Source organism: Pezoporus flaviventris, unplaced genomic scaffold (assembly GCF_033815535.1).
Source record: "Pezoporus flaviventris isolate CSIRO_AGI_PZ_B2104156 unplaced genomic scaffold, CSIRO_AGI_Pfla_v1 ptg000383l, whole genome shotgun sequence".
Classification (NCBI taxonomy): domain Eukaryota; kingdom Metazoa; phylum Chordata; class Aves; order Psittaciformes; family Psittacidae; genus Pezoporus; species Pezoporus flaviventris.
Genome location: NW_026892930.1, coordinates 75,758 through 98,131, shown reverse-complemented (window position 1 = coordinate 98,131; position 22,374 = coordinate 75,758). Strand labels below are relative to the sequence as shown.

Here is a 22,374-nt window from a genome sequence, read left to right as displayed (position 1 = left end):
GTATTTGTCCTGTTTTGGGTCTGTTTTAGGGCTCTGACCCTGTATCCCACAGGAGAAGCAGGACAAGGTGGTTTTGGGGTGGTTTTGTCCAATTTTTGTCATGTTTTGTGTCTTTTTTGAGGCTCTGACCCTGTGTTCCATAGGAGAAGCAGGACAAGGTGGTTTTGGGGTGGTTTGGGTGTTTTGGAGCTGGTTTTGGGGTTTTTGGAATGTTTTTGTCCTGTTTTGGGTCTGTTTCAGGGCTCTGACCCTGTATCCCACAGGAGAAGCAGGACAAGGTAGTTTTTGGGTGGTTTTGTCCTATTTTTGTCATGTTTTGTGTCTTTTTGGGGGCTCTGACCCTGTGTTCCATAGGAGAAGCAGGACAAGTTGGTTTTGGGCTGCTTTTGTCCTGCTTTGGGGGTTCTTTGGGTGCGTTTTGGGACTCTGACCCTGTGTTCCATAGGAGAAGCAGGACAAGGTGGTTTTGGGGTGGTTTTGTCCTATTTTTGTCATGTTTTTTGTCTTTTTTTTGTGGCTCTGACCCTGCATCTCATAGGAGAAGCAGGAGAAGATGGTTTTGGGGCATTTTTGTTCTGTTTTAGGTCTGTTTTGCAGCCCTGACACTGTATCTCATAGCAGAAGGAGGACAAGGACGTTTTGTCCTGCTTTTTGGGATGTTTTGGGGTGTTTTTGGCCTGGTTTGGGTCTGTTTTGAGGCTCTGACCCTGTGTCCTACAGAAGAAGCAGGACAAGGTGGTTTTGGGTTGGTTTGGGGGTTTTGGAGCTGGTTTTGGGGTTTTTGGAGTGTTTTTGTCCTGTTTTGGGTCTGTTTGAGGGCTCTGACCCTGTATCCCACAGGAGAAGCAGGACAAGGTGGTTTTGGGTTGGTTTGGTGGTTTTGGATCTGGTTTTGGGGTTTTTGGAGTGTTTTTGTCCTGTTTTGGGTCTGTTTCAGGGCTCTGACCCTGTATCCCACAGGAGAAGCAGGACAAGGAGGTTTTGGGGCTTTTTTGTTCTGTTTTAGGTCTGTTTTGGGGCCCTGACACTGTATCTCATAGCAGAAGGAGGACAAGTTGGTTTTGTCCTGCTTTTTGGGATGTTTTGGGGTGTTTTTGGCCTGTTTTGGGTCTGTTTTGAGGCTCTGACCTTGTGTCCTATAGAAGAAGCAGGACAAGGTGGTTTTGGGTTGTTTTTGGGGTTTTTGGAGTGTTTTTGTCCTGTTTTGGGTCTGTTTCAGGGCTCTGACCCTGTATCCCACAGGAGAAGCAGGACAAGGTGGTTTTGGGGTGGTTTTGTCCAATTTTTGTCATGTTTTGTGTCTTTTTTGAGGCTCTGACCCTGTGTTCCATAGGAGAAGCAGGACAAGTTGGTTTTGGGGTGGTTTTGTCCTATTTTTGTCATGTTTTTTGTCTTTTTTGAGGCTCTGACCCTGCATCTCATAGGAGAAGCAGGAGAAGATGGTTTTGGGGCATTTTTGTTCTGTTTTAGGTCTTTTTTGGGGCCCTGACACTGTATCTCATAGCAGAAGGAGGACAAGGAGGTTTTGTCCTTCTTTTTGGGGTGTTTTGGGGTGTTTTTGGCCTGTTTTTTGTCTGTTTTGAGTCTCTGACCCTGTGTCCTATAGAAGAAGCAGGACAAGGTGGTTTTGGGTTGGTTTGGGGGTTTTGGAACTGGTTTTGGGGTGATTTGGGTCATACTTGTCCTGTTTTGGTTCTGTTTTTGGGCTGTGACCCTGTATGCCATAGGAGAAGCAGGACAAGGTGGTTTTGGGATGGTGTGGGGTTTTGGAGCTGGTTTTGGGGTGATTTGGGTTGTACTTGGCCTGTTTTGGGTCTGTTTCAGGCCTCTGACCATGTATCCCACAGGAGCAGCAGGACAAGGTGGCCTTGGGGTGGTTTTGTCCTGCTTTGGGGGTTCTTTGGGTCTGTTTTGGGACTCTGACTCAGTATGCCATAGGAGAAGCAGGACACGGTGGTTTTGGGGTGGTTTTGTCCAATTTTTGTCATGTTTTGTGTCTTTTTTGAGGCTCTGACCCTGTGTTCCATAGGAGAAGCAGGACAAGGTGGTTTTGGGGTCGTTTTGGGGCATTTTTGTTCTGTTTTAGGTCTGTTTTGGAGCCCTGACACTCTATCTCATAGCAGAAGGAAGACAAGGTGGTTTTGTCCTGCTTTTTGGGGTGTTTTGGGGTGTTTTTGGCCTGTTTTGGGTCTGTTTTGTGGCTCTGACCTTGTGTCCTATAGAAAAAGCAGGACAAGGTGGTTTTGGGTTGGTTTGGGGGTTTTGGAGCTGGTTTTGGGGTGATTTGGGTCATACTTGGCCTGTTTTCTGTCTGTTTCAGGGCTCTGACCCTGTATCCCACAGGAGAAGCAGGACAAGGTGGTTTTGGGGTAGTTTTGGCGCTTTTTTGTTCTGTTTTAGGTCTGTTTTGGGGCCCTGACACTGTATCTCATAGTAGAAGGAGGACAAGGTGGTTTTGTCCTGCTTTTTGGGGTGTTTTGGGGTGTTTTTGGCCTGTTTTGGGTCTTTTTTGAGGCTATGACCTTGTGTCCTATAGAAGAAGCAGGACAAGGTGGTTTTGGGGTGGTTTGGGGGTTTTGCAGCTGGTTTTGCGGTTTTTGGAGTGTTTTTGTCCTGTTTTGGGTCTGTTTCAGGCCTCTGAGCCAGTATCCCACAGGAGAAGCAGGACAAGTTGGTTTTTGGGTGGTTTTGTCCTATTTTTGTCATGCTTTGTGTCTTTTTGGGGGCTCTGACCCTGTGTTCCATAGGAGAAGCAGGACAAGGTGGTTTTGGTTTGGGGGTTTTGGAGCTGGTTTTGGGGTGATTTGGGTCATACTTTGCTTGTTTTGGTTCTGTTTCAGGGCTGTGACCATGCATCCCAGAGGAGAAGCAGGACAACGTGGTTTTGGGGTGGTTTTCTCCTGTTTTGGGTTTTTTTTTCTGTCTGTTTCAGGGCTCTGACCCTGTACCCCATAGGAGAAGCAGAAGAAGGTGGTTTTGAGGTGTTGTGGGCTGTTTTGGGGGTGTGTTGGGTTCGTTTTGTCAAGTTTGGGGCTATTTGGAGCCTCTGACCCTGTATCCCATAGCAGAAGCAGGACAGGGTGGTTTTGGGCTGGTTTTGAGGTGGTTTGGGTCTCTTTTTGGCCTGGTTTGGGTCTGTTTTGGTGCTGTGGTATGGAATACCTCCCTGGCTAGCCTGGGTCACGTGCCCCGTCTGCTTCCTCCCGGCTTCCCCTCCTCCCTGGCAGAGCATGAGCCTCACAAAGTCCTTGGTCAGGGTAAACATCACTTAGCCACAACCGAAAACATCGGTTTCACCAACACTGTTCCCAGGCTGGAAGTCAAAACACAGCACTGCATCAGCTACCACGAAGGAGAAACATGACTGCTACTGCTGAACCCAGGACAGCAGCCCTCAACCCTTACTGCTTCGACCAGACCCTCCTTGTTAGTGAGGATGAGATCCAGCAGCGCTCCTCTCCTGGTTGGCTCATCCACCATTTGCAGGAGGAAGTTATCATCCATACACTGGAGGAACCTCCTGGACTGTGGCTGGGTTGCCGAGTGGTCCTTCCAGCAAACATCAGGGAAGTTAAAATCCCCCACGACGACCACGGCCTGTGACTGTGAGGCCGCTCTCAGCTGCCTGTAGAAGGCCTCGTCAACTTCCTCACCCTGATCTGGTGGTCTGTAACAGACACCTACAACAGTATCCCCCCTGCCAGCCTGCCCCTTAATTCTCACCCACAGACTCTCAACTCGCTCATCATCTGTCCCTGGACAGAACTCGGTGCATTGTAGTTCCCCCCGCACATAAAGAGCAACCCCACCACCCCTCCTGGCTGGCCTGTCTTTCCTGAAAAGGACATAGCCCTCCATGACTATATTCCAGTCATGTGAGCTGTCCCACCACGTCTCTGTAATTGCCACCAGATCATAGTCTCCTGACTTAACACAGGTTTCCAACTCCTCCTGCTTATTTCCCGTGCTGCGCGCATTGGTGTACAGACATTCCAGGGACCGAGCTGAGCACACCGATTTCACCTGAGGATTATAGGAGGCCTCCCAGTCTTCATCAGTTCTGGAGCGCTGCCCCACTGGGGCAAGCCCAGCTACAACCCCATCCCCCTTCGAATCTAGTTTAAAGCTCTCCAAATGAGCCCTGCTAATTCGTGCCCCAGCATCCTTTTGCCTCTGTGAGACAAACCTTTCCCACATGCCATTGTCCAGACTGGTGCCCTATAAAACCAGCTGTTATCAAAGAATCCAAAGCCCTGCCTGTAGCACCAGTCTCGAAGCCAATTGTTTATGAACTGAATCTTCCCATTCCTTCCCACATCATCAGTGGAAGATGCAGACAAGAACACTTCCCTCCCCACTGCCCACTTCTAGACAGCCCTGTCTCCAGCAGCCCACTCCACGGCTGCCAGAACCACCAGTCCCCTCAACGGCCTGCAGGCAGGCAGAACAATGAGACTTCTGGATCAAACACAGACACTAGTAACTAAATAAAGGAATAAACAAGAAATCTAAGGTTGTAACAGTGCTGCGGCTGCTCTGCAGCACACTGCAGGCTCCCTGCCACATTGCAGCCTTCAGAGTTGAAACTGAAAAGATGTTTTGAACCAGTCCCCTATAACCTCTCCACTGGTCCCAGCAGCACCATGATGAACACAAAGAGGAGACGAAAGTCACTGCCACTCCTTGCCAAGCCTTCACTTTGCTCCTTCACACTACGAATGTAATGAATGGCTCTTTATTTTACAGCTGTACTAATGCCAGTGCAAAAAAACCCAATGACCGTGGGCAAACACACCACCAGTCATTGACAAAAGCTCAGACCAATCCTGGGCAGCAAAGGTGTTGGGATCCCACAGCTGCTGGACTCACACAGGACACAGTTAGAAAATCAGAGCCCAGCTCTGAAGCAAGCTGCCTCCAGTGCAATAGCAGAACTGTGGTCTCAGCAGCATCAGGAGAGATTCTATTCATTTAGCAAGCAAGAAAAATTCAACACATTCTCATCCTAAGAAATAAATTAAACTAAAGGAGCTAAAGGCATGTGGGACTATCATCTTCTCTCCCAAGCTGCTTAGCAGCTACATGAAACCCTTTGAACTCTGATACACTCACCACACTCAGAGTGCATCACACTCAGGTGTATTACCCAGCTGCAGGTTCCTCCCTGAAATGAGCAGGTACCAACGGCCCCTGCCTAAGCCCTCTCCTGCCCCTGCTCAGAGCCTGCCATGACTGAGGGTCCACAGCAGTACCTCTAACAAAGAACACCGTCTCTCACTTGGCTTGCTAAAAGTCCACCACTAAGACTTCAAAGCCTGGGCCACCATCTGCTCTTTGCAGAACCTCACCTGGTTTTGCGAGCGCTTCTCTCAGAGCTGGGGTTATCATCTCTCACTTCCCACCCTCCTCCTTCCTCCCAGCGTTCTCTTGAGTCAAGCTCATTCCAACACCTCCTTCCTCAACCTCACATTCTCTCTGTTTCAAGACAAGGAATTACAACCATTTAGATCCAAGCATCACAGTTTAAACGCTGTGGCACAGTTCAGCCACAGACCTGCTGAGCTTAAAACTGACACAAGTGTCCACACGTTAACTCTTGCATTCCCGTAATTCTGCTTTTTATCCCTCTTCCCATCGCACTCTGACCTTTCAGTTTGAGATTTAAGACAGAAAATATACTTAAATAAATAAATAAAACACCACACCAGGAACCAGGTGGATTTGTTTTACTAACACAGCAACCAGCTTCAAGCAGCCTGGGCTAGTGGAAGGTAGGTGGGGTGGAACTAGGTGAGCTTTAAAGTCCCTTCTAACCCAAAGCACTGTGTGATTCTGTGATTTAGTAACATTCTCCGGGGCATGTTAAGAAACAAGCTGTTTGAATCTCATGTGAGGTTGAGTGGGACCCCACAGGTTGAAGCCCAAGAGTTTCATGGCTGCACAATAACCTCATCTCTGCACAGAGCACAAACCAGAGGGAACAATACATTCCCTGGAGTGACAAGCATCTATAGTTCCAGTTATCTGGGACAGGTCAGGGGAGAAAACCACATCGCTACCACGACTCAGCCCAGGATAAGTGTCACTTCTGAGACTTTATGGGTATTTATTCTTTCACATCTGCACAAAGAAGCATGAAAGTCTAAATAATTACTTTGATATTTCATAAAGCTTGTAATCTGTCAGCTCCTTATGGCTGGTTTTGAAATATTAAAGGAGATATGAATAAACAACCACCCAAAATCAACTGAGCACCTTTTCTTTTCACAAATGGGCTATCGCCCATCCAAGCCTCCTTCATGCCAAAGACATCAAGTTCATACAAACACTTCCAGTTTGAGTCCACCCACCAACTGGGGCCGTTACGAAGGAAACCACAGATTTCTTGTGGATCTGAGCAAAATTTCAGAAATAAAGGAGCCCCAGAAGAAAAAAGAAAGAGAAAAACCATCCAACCAAGCAAAAAATCAAAACAACACAAACCAAGAGACTCAGAGGTTCACGGGCAAAACAGTTCCTCGTAAGCACTTGAAAAGGAAGTAGGAGAGTAGACCATTTAGGGACAGAGGTTATTACCTTCCCCACTCATCTTGAATAAAACTCTGGCTCACACTTTCAGGGAGGCTGTTCAGGAAGGTGTTTTCTAATGACCAGTAACACAACATGGTCCAAGCTGTTTCCATCTTCTACTTCCTTTCACTCTGCTGAATTTTTAGGCAGGATTTCATTGCTTTCTATAACACGGCAGAACTTCCCTCAAAGGCAGCGCTATAAAGTACCTGTCATTTGTTGGGTTTAAAAGCTCGTTTCTTGAGACGTGATTTATCAGCAAGATGCTTCAGCAGTAAAATATTAACCATGGAATCACAGAGTGGTTTGGGTTGAAGGGACCTCAAAACCCACCCAGCTCCAAGCCCCTCCCACAGGCAGAGGCAGCTCCCACCAGGTGCTCCAGCCCCCAGAACATCTCCATGGACTCCTCTGGACTGGGGTTGAACGGATTGAAAGTAGCCCTGAGAAGAAGCACTTGGGGGTGTTGGTCTATGAGAAGCTCCCCATGCCCTGGCTTCAGTGGGCGCTTGAGCCCAGATCCCCTCCCTGTGCTGGGCTGCAACCTCAGAGCATGAGCAGCAGCTCAGGGAGGGGATTCTCCCCCTCTGCTGTGTTCTGGGGAGACCCCCCTGCAGTCCTGATCCAGCTCTGGGGCAACAGCACAAGAGGGACGTGGAGCTGCTGGAGCGAGTCCAGAGGAGGAAATGGAGATGATGCGAGGGCTGGAGCAGCTCTGCTCTGGAGCCAGGCTGAGAGAGCTGGGCTGGTTCCACCTGCACAAGAGAAGGCTCCTCAAGGGGAGACCTTAGAGCAGCTCCAGTGCCTAAAGGGGCTACAGGAAACCTGGAGAGGAGCTTTGGCTAATGGCCCGCAGGAACAGGACAGGGAATGGCTTTAACCTGCCAGGGGGAAGACTGAGATGAGCTCTTAGGCACAAGTTCTTCCCTGCGAGGGTGCTGAGGTGCTGGCACAGGGTGCCCAGAGAAGCTGTGCCTGCCCCATCCCTGGCAGTGTTCAAGGCCAGGTTGGACACAGGGGCTTGGAGCACCCTGCTCTAGTGGAAGGTGTCCCTGCCCGTGGCAAGGGGCTAGAACTCGATGAGCTTTAAGGTCCCTTCCAACCCAAACCACTCTGTGATTCTATGCCAAGGCAGAGCTGTTGCTGCCCCTCTCACAAATCACACTTCAGGCATTTCAAAAGATTTCCTACAAATATACCTGTCAAACTCATCCTCCGCCACATCCAAATATGACCCACAGGACATACAACTGCCACTTCTCCCCTCTGATGTGCTCTCTCTAGGATGCCAAGGTGCCCATTATATCCATGTGGTTTCCATTTTATTACACCAAATACTCTTCAAAATAATATTGCAGAGGTGCAAAAAAAAACTAATAAAACAAATAGAAGACCTAAACAGCATGCAAAATAGTATTCCCTAAGTTAACTGAATTGATCATTTTTAGCCACACGGCTCGATACACTCGTGCCTTGGCTGAAAAATCACCTTCCGAGAAGCTTCTACTCCCAGAAGGAAAATGACACCCAGAATATCCCAGTTCTGCCTGAACATCTTCCCTACTTAACCTCCCAGACACCAAACAGGACGGAAACCCTCGCCTTCTCGTGGCCTCATCCATCAAAAGCTTCCAGGGCCTTTTAGGCAATGAAAGGCACACACTTTAAGAACACAATAATCAAGGGCTGGAGCCAGGACTAACAGAACCAGCGCTGAGGGAAAACCTTGGCAAGGCTGTCACACAGAAAGCCTGCCTGGCAGCAAGGAACACTGCTACAACATTCCCATGGGAGATGTTAAAGTTCATGGATTACACCAATGAAGAGCTCAAGTTCACACCCACGGAGCTCTGGAAGCAGTACTGCAGGGGCAAGAGGACAGCTACAAAAGCTGACAACCTGGCCCTTACTTCAGGCTCATCTGTCACTGACACCACAGGCAAGAACCACCTGGGTTGTTCAGAAAACTGGATTAGACATCAGGCTGCCCACAGGAACAGCACTTGGCTCCTTGCAAAACAGCCTTCTGCAGGACTAAAACAGACGGGAGAAACCAGCACAGGGAGCAGACCTCCACGCAGCTACTCCTGAACACAACGCAAGAGGAGAACCCTGCCAGTGCACGTGGGCATCTTCCTGCTCCAGCTACAAAGTCTGCCTGCCACAACCCAGCTGAAGAGATGCTGACAGCGCTGCACTTTGCTCAGCCCGCAGATGAAAGGCCCTGCCAGTCTTACACAGCACGGGATACTCTCACTGCTCTCAGTCACACGGAGAATGGCTTGGAGCATTTGCAAGTGAGCACAAAGACAAACACTGGAACCTTGGATTGAGTCATCCGTGAACCAGCAAACACCCCAACAGCAAGGAAACCTCCTTAGAAGTAGCTGCTAGTGTCAACAGAAACACAAGCCCCAGACCCCCTCCAGTGAAGCACAAAAGCCTGAAGCAAAAAGCAGACAGCGGTTGAAGCCTGACAGCTGAGAGATGGCCATCTTGGCAATCCCTTACCCCTCAGCACTGCCAGAGGAAGCGTCCTGATCAAGAGCAAATCTCATGGCATGTATTTTCAGCAAGTGTCCCTGAAATGGGGAAGGCCCCTGAGAAGCTCTCTCGGAAGCCAGGCTTTTACTCCTGGAACAGAAACCTCTGTCACTATGCCAGAACCAGCTGGAAGGAAGTCTCCATCCACACATCCATCCCCACGCAGCAGAGTAACAGAAGGTCCCTCACGTTATGCTGAGGCAGCAGGTACTAGCTGCCAGCCAAAGGAAGGATGCTATTCAAGCAGACCTGCAGCTCAGCCTCCACAGGGGGAATCCTGCACTTTCTTTCCTGTCAAAAGTCAGTGCTGAGGGTTTCGGACATACACAACAGCATTTGAAAACCCAAATTCATGCAGACACGTAATAAGGGAAGACTTGGGCTGCTATCCAACCACCTCACTCTGCCAGGGTGCTGCACATCTGGGAAATACAAGTGGCTAAATGATCCTACCAACATCCCATTTTCCTGTAGCTCAACATCAGCCAGAATCCTCATGGATAAAACAATTCCCACATTGCAACTCTAAAAATACATCTGCAGGGCTCCAGGGCTTGAAGGTTGCTTCCCCTAGCTAGAACATCCCTGCTGGGCTGGAGGGAAAGCTTTACAGCAGCTCATTAAACCACAACTCCATCTGCTGCACAGTTCTGCCAAGGTTGGTTTGATTTGGGAAACTTCCTTCCACACACCATACAGATTGATTCACAAAGGAAACAAAAGAGAACTAACGATGTGCCTGTCTCCGCCCAAAAGGCACTCCCTTACACTTGAACATTGGGCCATACAGTCACACTTTTACTGCTTTCTTCCCTGCTAGGGTCATCGCAACTAAAATCCAGGTAAATGGGATTTAAGCAGCGACCCAAAGCCCCACTTGCCAAAAGCACAGGCCAGAAAGGATGGAGGAATTCGGCACTTCACCCTCTGAAGGGGGACACAGCCCAGTTCCATGCACACAACCACACCAACCGCTTTGCCAGCAAAGCCTTGTGCTTCACACCTAGGCTTCTCCTGCATGTTTGTTCACAGCAGATGAGACATAACAGTTCTCTTCCTTTAAAACCTACCAACCCATCCTTGTTTGGCCACTGCTGATGGCTCACAGGGACCAGCCCAACTGAGCCCTACACAGGGAGCACAGATCCAGCCCCAGGCTGCCACCAGGCACTGGCAAAGGCTCTGCCAGTGGCAAAAAGGAACATCATTTCCTTGGGCAAAAGCTTCACTGCATTATTACAAGAAAATGGTTTTCACAATTACATTGAAAAAAATCCAGATGGTTGGGAACACATGTTAGCACTCCATGCAACACAGAAACAGTTTCATGACATGTTATAGCATCCAGCTCTTTCTGTAGAGCTGAGAGAATGCTACTTCTGTTCTCTTAGTGCCACTCTTCTGTTGAGAGAGCTTTTTGGAAAGATTGCATCTCACCTGCACATCCACAGCACCTACCAAAATGCAGTCCCCATCTCATGCCAAGCCTCTGCAACCCAACAGCAAGAGAGGGACGTCAGAAGAGCACCTCTGACACACAAACAAGGACAGGTGAAGACTGGGCCTGCTTTGGCAACACAAGTATCAGCAAAGGAAGCAAAATTGTGGCTCACCTTGTAGCAGGAAAGAAAAAGCAGCTCCCACTCTCCAAAGCTGCTCTTCACACAGAGCAGGGGGACACTGGACAAGGTGAGCATGTGCTGGCACTTGAGAGCCACCTACAAACTGCACTGACCACTGCAAGCAAGAACCTGGAGAGCTGCTGCACCTGCAGGCCCAGCCTGCGGGGCTTGTCCCACAGAACACCAGTGCAGCCAAACACAAGCTCCAGCCTGAGCTTACCTTTAAAGGGACTTTGCTTTCTTCCGCCCTTATTTAGCAGGGACTCCCAAGTCCTACCCAGAAAAGGCAAGCCTCAAGAGCTCTTGTAATGTTATTTATGAATTATAACCCTTTTCAATGGACAAGATTTAGAGAAGAAAGATTTGAAGGAAAGGGACAAGTGTCCCTCTGACAAATCCACATTTAAGGAAGTTTTTTTTCTGAGCCACAGCAGCAGAGGTCAAAGCCCAGCCCAGCCCAGCCAAATGAGCTGCTGCAGATGAAAGCACAGTGCTCCTACAGGAATCTTTCACACCTTAAAAGTTCCAGGAAGTTTTTGGAGAGCTCTAAACCCCTGCATCAATTTTAGTTGATTTTAAATCTGACCGTTAAGTACCCCAGCCTCATGCAGGTAGCTTAAAATACAGCTAACAATTCTTGGGGACTCCAACAAGTTTCTGCTTGCAACTCAAAATTGCAGACAACCATTTTTCTGTAAGCCTTATACCTTAAGCACCTTGTAGCCTTATACCTTAAGCACCTTGTATCTTAACACTCACTGCCTCATTTCAAATAGGACTTCACCACAAGTTTCTTCATCCAGTGTCAGCATTGTTTGGTCTTCCACAGCCCTCACATGCTCACAAAGGGGGTGATGGGCACTCCCAGGGCCATTGAACTCCCTTTCAGGGGAGAGTGCCAAAGGGGATGAGGAAACATCCCCCCTGGCAAATGCACACAGAAGGAAACAAACTTCTTGACCATGTATTGTCTCCTGTAAACCCCATCTCAGTCTTGCTCTCTGTCTCTCTCACACACACACACACACCCCTTTTTCTTTACATTGCGAATGTGACTCTCAGCATCATTACATTTTCCTTTGGGAAACCAAGAACAGTAACCTCAAAACTGTGTCCAGAGAATATGCCCATTTGATGGCTTCCCAGCCCAGCAACAGAAAATTAGGGTATTACCATCACTATTACTCATGCCTGCAGTTTAGAAATACAAAGGTTAACAAAGCCATTTAATTCCCTGGAAACAAGTCTAGATTGAGCTGTCGTTCCAGTCTACAAGGGGGCCTCCAGTCTCTAGGGGGCCTCCAAGGATGCTGGAGGGGGACTCTTCACTAGGGACTGGAGTGATAGGACAAGTGGTAACGGCTTAAAACTTAAACAGGGGAAGTTGAGATTGGACAGAAGGAAGAAGTTCCTTACTTTTGCACAGATCCAACACGTGCAAATCTCTCGAGCTACAAAGCTCCGTGGCAAGGGCCAAATCACCTCCAAGTGACAAAAACAGGAGAAAAGCAGGCCAAAACACCCCAAACAACCCCCAAAATAGGCAAAAACCACCCCAAAATCACCTTGTCCTGCTTCTCCAATGGGACACAGGTCAGAGCCCCAAAACTGGACAAAACCACCCCAAAACCACCTTGTCCTGTTTCTCCTGTGGGACACAAGTTCTGAACCCCAAAACAGGCTCAAAAAAGTACAAAAACAACCAAAACCTATTTCAAACCACCCCCAAAACAACCCCAAACCACCCTAAAAACACCAAAAAAACACCTTGTCCTGCTTCTGCTGTGGGATACAGGCTCAGAGCCCCAAAACAGACCCAAAACAGGCCAAAAAGAGGAAAAAAACACACCAAAACACCCAAAACCACCCCTAAAACAGCCCAAGCCAACCCCAAAACCACCTTGTCCTGCTTCTCTTAAGGGGTACAGGGTCAGAGCCTCAAAACAGACCCAAAACAGGACAAAACCAGCAAAATCAGCCACAAAACACCACCAAACGACCCCCAAACCACCCCAAAACCAACTTGTGAGGCTTCTCCTCTGGGATACAGGGTCAGACCCCAAAACAGCCCCAAAACAGGCCAAAACCACCCCAAAACATCCAAAATAGCCCCAAAACCACCCCAAAAAAAACTTGTCCTGCTTCTCCTATGGGATACAGGGTCAGAGCCACAAAACAGAGCCAAAACACCCCAAAACTGCCTTGTCCTGCTTCTCCTGCAGGATACCCGGTCAGAGTCCAAAAACAGGCCAGAAAAAGGACAAAACCAGGCCAAAACCACCCCAAAACCACCTCTTCCTGCTTCTTCTATGGGATACAGGATCAGAGCCCCAAAACAGCCCCAAAACAGGACAAAAATAAGCCAAAAGCAGGCCAAAACCAACCCGAAACAGACCAAAACCAGCCCAAAACCATCTTGTAGAGTTTCTGCTATAGATACATGGTCAGAGCTCCAAAACAGCTTCAAAACAGGACAAAAACACTCCAAAACCCCCAAAACATCCCCAAAACAGGACAAAAACAACCCAAAACACACAAAACCACTCCCAAACCACTCCCCCAAACCACACCAAAACCACCTTGTCCTGCTTCTCCTACGGGATACAGGTTCAGAACCACAAACCAGCCACAAAACCCCAAACCAAACACAAAACCACCCTAAAACAACCCCAAAATCACCTTGTCCTGCTTCTCCTATGGGACACGGGGTCAGAGCCCCAAAACAGGCTTAAAACAGGTGAAAACACTCCCAAAGCAGTCCAAAGCACCTGTCCTGCTTCTAATATGGGATGCAGGGTCAGAGGCCCTAAACACCCCAAAACCAGTACAAAACTACCCCAAAACCACCTTGTCCTGCTTCACCTGTGGGATACAGGGTCAGAGCCCCAAAACAGACCCAAAACAGGACAAAACCACTCCAAACCACCCAAAACCACTCCCAAAACACCCCCAAAACACCCCAAACCACCTTGTCCTGCTGCTCCTACGGGTGCCACCCAGTGAGAACCCAAAACAGCCCCAAATCACCCCAACCCCCCCAAAATGGAACCTTCTGGAGGTTGCTGTGGAGCTGCTTTAGCCTGGCCTCGAGCTGCGACACCTTCTGGGGTAGGTCCAAGGATGGGGGGGGGGTGTGGGGAAGGCAAAGGGGAATGGGGGTTGGCACCAGTGTGTCCCCATATTGGACGGTGGTCCCAGCCCCACATACAAGGGTGACATGAGGGGGGTCTCCATATAGGGGGGTCCCTGGACCTGATGGGGGGGGCGCCCCCCCACGGCCTCTCCAGGGGTAGGGGGGGGTCAGGGCTCAGCACCGGTTCCATAAGAGAGAACAGGGACACAGCCCTTTGCACTGGGGGGTGGCACGTCAGCACCCCAAAACCAGACCAAACCAGCCTAAAATACCCCAAAACCAGCCCTAAACCGCCAAAACACCACAAAACCAGCCCAAAACAGCCAAAATACACCCAAACCAGCCCAAAATATCCCCAAAACCATCCCAAAACACCCCAAAATATTCCAAGACACCCCTACAACACCCCAAAGCAGTCCAAAACACCCCCAGACCAGCCAAAAATATCTGCAAAACAGCCCAAAACATCCCAAAACACCCACAAAGCAGTCTCAAACACCCCAAACCACTCCAAAACCACCCCAAAACACCCCTGAAACAGCTCAAAACACCCCAAAACCAGCCCAAACCCCCTCCACAACAGTTTAACACCCCCAAAGCACCCTGAAACAACCCCAAGCACCCTCAAAACACCAGAAAACACCCCAAAACATCCCTAAAAGAGCCCAAAACACCCAAAGCACCCTGAAAACCAGGCCAAAACAGCCCCAAAACTCATAGAGGAACCACACAGGGGTCATAGAGCAGTCATAGAGGTGTCAGAGTGTCATAGAGGAGTCATAGGGGAGTCAGAGAGGGGTCATAGAGGAGTCAAATAGGGGTCAATGAATGGTCATAGATGGGCCAGAGAGGAGTCAGAGAGGAGTCAGAGATGCCAGGGATGGGGCAGCCACAGCTCCTCTGGGCAAGAGTCTGCGACTCTCTCCCTAGCCTGGATATGAGGAAGATTTTCCTAAGGTGATATGAAACAAAAAAAAAAAAATAATTGAAATTAAATCTTTTTCCACATGGAACCATTGTGAGTCCTTAAAAATTATCATCGATCTGAAAAAACCTCTGACATTTCAGGCAAATAACAGGCTCATAATTATCTGAATAATGGTCAGTGCACAGATTAAAAGGGAACAGCACAGCACCTCAGATTGCCTCACAGCTTAGCACAGCACAGCACAGCATGGCACAGAACAGCAGAGCACAGCACAGCTCTGGAGATCCTCCTGCTCTGATATCCCAGTATCTGGAGGTGAACTCACCCCCAGCCCGCAGTGCGGATCATCGGGCCCACGTTCTGGGGAGATGCTGTCTCAGGCAGTCGGCTGTGTCCCCTCTGCCTTGACAAACTGCCACCACAATCCACAAGTGGCCCGTGCCCACTGCGCCCAGAGCCTGGGATGCAAAGCACAGAATTACAAGGGTGTCCCGGTCACACGGGGAACCCCAAATGTGGTTTTACACAGGGTTCTCACGCCCTTCAAACGCTCACGTACCACACATTTGGACAAAGACCAGCGCCCTCACTGCCAATGACCAGTCCTAGTCCAACTCTGCCAGAAGTGCCACAAGCCCCCTTCCCACTTCCACCACTGGGGAAGATTGGGAAACACGCACATCAGCATCCCAGGGCCAGCGGTGCCGGCCCCATCCCTTCCCCTTGCACATGAAATTCACCTCCCCCAAACCACAGCCGGCACGGGAAAGCCTCGTTTAGGCCAGGAGATCACCAGCAGGGCAGGAAAGCATTGCGAGGGGCAGCTGCTGGGGCTGACAAAGCAAAGCCCCGCGAGGCTGCTGAAGCAGCCAGGACTCGTGGAACTGGGGCGGAACCCGAGGGAGGGGGCAGTTGGCCCCCGCCCAACCGGCACTGACCAACTGCCGGGGCAGGTACAGCAGCAGCTCCCGCTCCTCCTGGTGCTCCTGCCCTACAGGTAAACCCCAGCCGGCTCTGCCTGCCAAACTCTCACCCCAGCACCTCTCTGCTTCTCCCAACAGAGAGGCTCCCTCTCCAGCTGCCCACGGCATCGGAGGTACCCGGCGTGAGCTTCACCGCTCCGGCCATGCCGCCTCCTGTGCGTGCCTGTGTGCTGCCCTCTGTCCCGGGGCTGCCAGTCTCTGCTGAGCCTGCCCAAGTCCAGCAGCTCCCCAAGGAGCCAGCAGCAGCGGCGGCGGCGCTGGAGAACAGCGAGGACAATGTCCCTGATGTCTACGATTTGACTGACTTACTCGGTGCACTCCCTGACCCGACTGAGAATGCGGCGGAGGGCGGCTGCCGCAAGGAGCCAGCAGCGGTGGCAGGGCTGGCAGACAATGGGGACATCGTCCCTGCGGTCTACGATTTGTCTGCCTTGTTCTATGCTCTCCCTGACCTGAGAACGCGGTGGAGAGCAGCTGCCCCAAGGAGCCAGCGGCCATGGCAGGGCTGGGGAATAGTCAGAACAGCATCCTCAGCACCCATGAGAGGAGTGCCTTGTTCAGTGCTCTCCCTGATGTTCCTGAAAATGTAGTGGAGAGCGGCTGCCACAAGGAACCAGTAGCAATGGCAGGGCTGCGGAACAATGAGGACACCGTCCCTAGGGTCTATGACTTGTCTGCCTTGCTCAGTGCTCCCCCTGATGTACCTGAGAACACAGTGGAGGGCAGCTGCTGCAAGGAGCCAGCAGCTGTGTCAGGGCTGGGGAACCATGAGGACACCATCCCCAACACCCATGGTATGAGTGCCTTGCTCAGTGCTCCCCTGATGTGCCTGAGAACGTGGGGGAAGGCGGCTGCCGCAAGGAGCCAGCAGCGGTGGCAGGGCTGGCAGACAATAGGGACACCATCCCTGCTGTCTATGATTTGTCTGCCTTGCTCAGTGCTCTCCCTGACCTGACTGAGAACACGGTGGAGAGCAGCTGCCCCAAGGAGCCAGCAGCTGTGGCAGGGCTGGGGAATAGTCAGAACAGCATCCTCAGCACCCATAGGATGAACGCCTTGCTCAGTGCTCTCCCAGATGAGTTTGAGAAAGTGGTGAAGGGCAACAGCTCCAAGGGGCCAGCAGCCGTGGCAGGGATGGGGAACAAGGACATCATCCCCAACACCCATGGTATGAGTGCCTTGTTCAGTGCTCCCCCTGATGTGTCAGAGAACATGGTGGAAGGCAGCTGCCCCAAGGAGCCAGCAGCGGTGGCAGGCCTGGCAGACAATGAGGACACCATCCCCAACACCTATGACATGAGGGCACTCACAGACACTGAAAAGGAACTAATACTTAAAGCCGCCAGAACTCATGTTCAGGCATTAATCGCTGCACAGGCATTGCAAGGAAAGGCAGACGATTCTGACCCTGCAGTTAAACCACAGTGGGATTAGAATAACCCCAACCATTATCAACTTCTCACAAGGTATCGAACACGGATTGCATTTAGATTGGAACAAGCAATTCCTAAGTCTGTCCGTGAATTGGGGAGCTTTATATGCTGTCAAACAAAACACAGGTGAAACTCCTACGGAATTCCTGGATAGATTACGGGAGGCAATGCAAAAATGAGCTACCCTGGACCCCTCCGGAGCCCTGGGAAGGCAGCAGCTGATACCCGTCTTTCGAGGACAATCCTCAGATGATATTAGAAAGAAACTAGAAAACCTTAGAGCAGAGCACCAGAAAGATATTGAAAGGCTTACTGAGGAAGCACGGAGGGTGTACCGCAACCGAGACGGTAATGAAAGGAAAAAGCTAAGTCAAGCAATTACTCATGCGACCACTGCGGCCTTAAGGTAAAGAAACTATCAGGGAAATGGGAAAACTCAAGGCACATGGGAAGATTGCTTTTGGGGTCGTAGAATGAGGGCCCCTAATAATAGGGTACGGCCTAATCAGTCTGCTTTTTGTAAACAGGCAGGGCACTGGAAAAGCCAGTGTCCCAGACTGAGAAGGGAGAGGGACACCTCCCACACCCTGTTGAATCAGAAATAGAATAGGGGGGACCAGAGGGTCGAATCCCGGCCAACCCCCTGCTTATAATGAAGCTGGGGAAAGAAGACACAAACTTAGCAGCATTTCTAGTAGACACCGGAGCTACGTTTGCTGTGTTAAATCAACAATTAGCTTTGATTGATAACAAATCTTTAAATGGGATTGGGACGACAGGCCAGCCACAGAAGGTACCATACATGCAACCTCGCCGGTATAAAATGGGTAAAATGATAGGAACGCATGCATTTTTATATATGCCAAATGCCCCAAAATCATTCTTAGGAAGGGATCTATTAGAAAAATTGGAAGCAGAGATCAAGTTTAAAAATGGTGAAATACAAAGTAGAGACGATCACTTAATCGAAATATTTAGTTCTAATCCAGCTACAGGTAACAAAACAGGTCCCCTTGGACATCCTGGATCACGTCTACCCAGGAGTGCGGGCTGACGGAATACCAGGTAAGGCAAAGCACGCCAAACCGATCCAAGTCAGGCTGAAGCCCCAGGCACAACTGGTAAGAATCAAACAATACCCCCTCAAACTAGGGGACCGGAAAGGAATTAAACCTGTAATAGATTCCTTTCTCAAACTTGGCCTTTCAGTAGAATGGGAACCTGAATATAATACCCCCGTTTTGCCAATCCACAAACCAGATGGGAAAAGGTAGGGATTAGTACAAGACCTAAGAGCTACCAATAAAATAACAGAAGACCTTTATCCTGCAGTGGCCAACCCTTATACTTTGTTAACAAAACTAAGAGAGAATCTTGTTTGGTTTACTGTTTTAGACTTAAAAGATACCTTCTTCTGCCTGCCCTTGGAGCCAGAGAGCCAAAAATTGTTTGCTTTTGAATGGGAAAATGCAGAGTCAGGTCGGAAACCCCAACTCACCTGCACTGTGTTACCCCAAGGCTTCAAAAATAGCCCAACCTTATTTGGAAATGAATGGGCAAAAGACCTTGAGGACTGGACGGCACCCACTGCAGAAGGACTTTTGCTCCAATATGTGGACGAGCTGTGATAGCCACCGAAACCTCAAACAGCTGTGAGGAATGGACAGTATGCCTGTTAAATTTTCTGGGACTTAAAGGATATAAGGTATCTCAGCAGAAGGCACGAATAATGAAGCAAGAAGTCACCTACCTGGGCTATGAGGTCTCAGGGGGCAGCAGAGATTAGGACAAGAACGCAAAGAAACGATCTGCCAAACCCCTCAGCCCAAGACACCTAAGGAACTTGGGACATTTCTCGGCATGACACGTTTGTGTCGACTCTGGATCTAGAATTAGGGTATAGTAGGAAAACCCCTATACCAATTGCGGCAAGCACAAACAAGGGAATTACAGTGGACTGGGGAAGCAAAACAGGCATTTAATGAATTAAAGAAGGAATTACTAGGGGGCCCCAACCCTCGGACTGCCACATGTCACCAAACCCTTTTTGGGTTATTTTCACATGAGAGACAAGGCGTAGCCCTCGCAGTCCTAGCTCAAAATGCAGGACCCCAGAAAAGGGCTCTAGCTTACTTCTCAAAGCAACTAGATGAAGTAAGCAAAGGATGGCCTGGATGCTTACGGGCCGTAGCAGCCATAGTCCTAAATATCCAGGAAGCTCAAAGATGTACCATGGGACAAAAGATGACCGTCCTGGTATCACATCCCATATCTGCGCTGCTGGAACAAAGGGGGGCACTGGCTGTCTCCCTCTCCGTTCCTTGAGTACCAAGCGATATTGCTAGAACCAGATGACGTAGATACAGGCACTACTAATATTGTCAACCCAGCCTCTTTTCTCAGACAATTTCTCATTTGACATAAGGATACTTTTTCAGCTTCTTACAGAGCTGTCCGTATCTTGATTTGTCTGCTGTTGTGTTTGGTAAAAGTTCTGCAGAAGAGGGCTTTGAATGTTAATAACATGAACACGTGGTTTTTATTAAGCAGAGGGAATAGTGCGAATAGTATGAGGAAGAGATTACTCAACAGTAATAAGATAGCCCCCTGAAATTGACACTTGTAACTAGCTGGTTTTTAACTATTCTTTTTCACAAATCTGATTACAGATTTAGGTGAAAGTCCAGCCGATCCCTGAAGTATGTGTTTAACTTCAGCCACACACTGTACTTTAAATACATCCTTACCTATTTTAACTCCGGATTTAAAAAAAAAAAAAGCTAATGAATTTCCAGTGCACATAACCTTTAAAAAGTAAACCTTTGTGATCTTGCTTTTATATTTAAATTTTGATCAAATTCTTCACAAACCCCATGCAATTTCAAACAAGTAACAACCTGCAGGTAACGTTTGAAGTTTTCTTAAATGTTTTGCCAAGGTGATACTTCAGCTTTTAACTCTGCATGTTATTTAATCTTTCAGAAATTATTACAATAGATTTGCTGTAACAATGAAAGACTCTAGAATACATTCATGTGTTAAATAGGCAATCACTAGTCAGGATCTACTTAAAGTGAGTATTTTTACAAGGTAATAATCTCACCGGCTCCATTTGAAGAAAAGGAAACACTTCTGTAACGTGAGGGTGACTGAGGACTGCTGCAGGTTGCCCAGAGGCGTTGTGGAAACCATCCTCGGATCCTCTAAAGCTGGCTGGGTATGGTTCAGTGAAATCAGATAAAATTAATAAAAACAAAGTCTATGATTGGACAAGACTTCCTTCAGAGCTCCCGTCCGACCTCAGCCACTGTGTGATTCTGGGATTCCACCAGACTCCATGGCAGTGCAATCGTTCTTTTTTGCCCACTTTCTTATTTAGATACCTAAAAAAAAAAACCAACAAACCAAGCAGACTGACTTTATACAGATATCAAAATAAAATCTATGAATCAGAGCCAAAAAGACATGTATTGCCTCCTTTGAGTATAAAGTGACCTGAGGTGACAACTTCACCTACAGATTTCCAGATTTAAAGCAGGGGGGATTTCACCTTACTAATCTTCTAAAAAAAAAGGTCATAATTTTATATTTAAAAAAAAAAAAAACAACCAAAATTGTAGACTCAAAGAACGATTTGTGTTTGAAGGGGATTTTAAAGATCATCTAGTCCAACCTTCTTACCACGAGCTTACCATTTCACTAGGTCAGGTTGTGCAAAGCTCATCCAACCTGACCTTGAACACTTCCAAAGATGGGGCATCAACAGCTTTTTGGGAAACCTTTCCCAGTTTCTTACCACCCTTGTAAAAAGGTGTGTGTGTGTAAAACCTTGTAAAAAAAAAAACCTTGTGAAAAAACCTTGTAACACCTTGTGAAAAGGTGTGTGTAGGTCCTTGTAAAAACCATCTTCATCTCTTACACTTTAGAAGGGAAAATACAGGAGTAGTAACCAAATTCAACAATAAAAATTGTGATTCATCTGTGACATATGGAAATTCAGCTACGTGAAACTAAATTCAAAACCTTGGATTGTAAGGTAATTAGAGCCTTACTCAAAAAAATGCAGGATACAGACAAAAAGGCATCTTCTATTTGGGCTTTTTGAAAAATAACCCTTTAAGTGAAAACAGTCTACTGATAAAAAAATAACACCCTTCAAAAATAACACTCATAAGCTTTCTTTTCTCTTTCCTTTTGTATTCCCAAAAGTACTTTTGTGTTAAAACATTACCTATGTCCTGAAGGTTACATGAAGCATTCAAGCATCAAACCTGTTTAACAGCACGTCTTGAACTTTAGTGTGTACTATCTGATATTTCTACACTAACAGAGAATTTAAAACCCAGGTCAGAATAAACGTTTGACTCAGACTTTGTAGAGATATGTATTAAACCCAAGAAAGATGATAAAACATCAGGCTTGCTTATTTTCCCGAAAGCCCACAGTGCTCTATTTCATCTTCATACTTGGTTCTAGGAAAGACAGGCATGAATGCATCCTTTCTTAAAAATACCCCTGTGACTGCAGAAGAGCTCTTTTAGCTTTTCTCAATTACTGTCTAGTCCAGGATCAAAGTTCTGCATACTTTTCTACTGCCATAATTCAGTGAATGTGCTGACGGCTCACAGTTAAAAAGGTAGTTAAGCCAAGTGAAAGAAAAGCATCATTACTGTTTTCCCAAATCTGTGAAGATATGAACTACCTCACCTAAAGGTCATAAAAATGTCACTGCTGCAGCTAATAGCATATATGTGTACATGCAACATTAGAAGGCTTTAGAGTATCATGCGATAATCATTCACACGTGGGTTCAGGCAAAGTAGAAAAACAGAGCGCTGAAGCAAACCTAGCTCTTGAATGATGCAGATTATCCCTCAATTTTCCGAAAAGATTATATTGCAAGGTTTCTTGCAGAAGAGAAGAGCCCCAAACAACCGTTTACAGAGCATTTTGGATAAAGATGAGGTTGATGTAAAACAAGACTCATCATTTTGAAAATAACGCACACGATTCTTTCCAATTGCGATCACATCAGAACTGATTTATCTATATGATAAGAGAGAGATGAGGCAGACATGAACCGTGCTCTTCAGAACTGCTCGTCCTCAATAAGGATTATTTAGCCCTCTAAGCACTGCCGGCTGCTCACCACACAGTGAAA

General features: G+C 48.2%; 1 long non-coding RNA gene across 1 annotated transcript in view; it reads right to left on the bottom strand.

Moving 5' to 3' along the window:
* The window catches only part of LOC133263625 (uncharacterized), a 341,489-nt gene extending 327,621 nt beyond the window's left edge, over window positions 1-13,868 (bottom strand). The window contains exon 1 of the long non-coding RNA XR_009741511.1: window positions 13,786-13,868. This is a non-coding gene — a long non-coding RNA (uncharacterized LOC133263625). The remainder of the gene's footprint in view (window positions 1-13,785) is intronic.
* Between the last annotated feature and the right edge of the window lie 8,506 nt (window positions 13,869-22,374).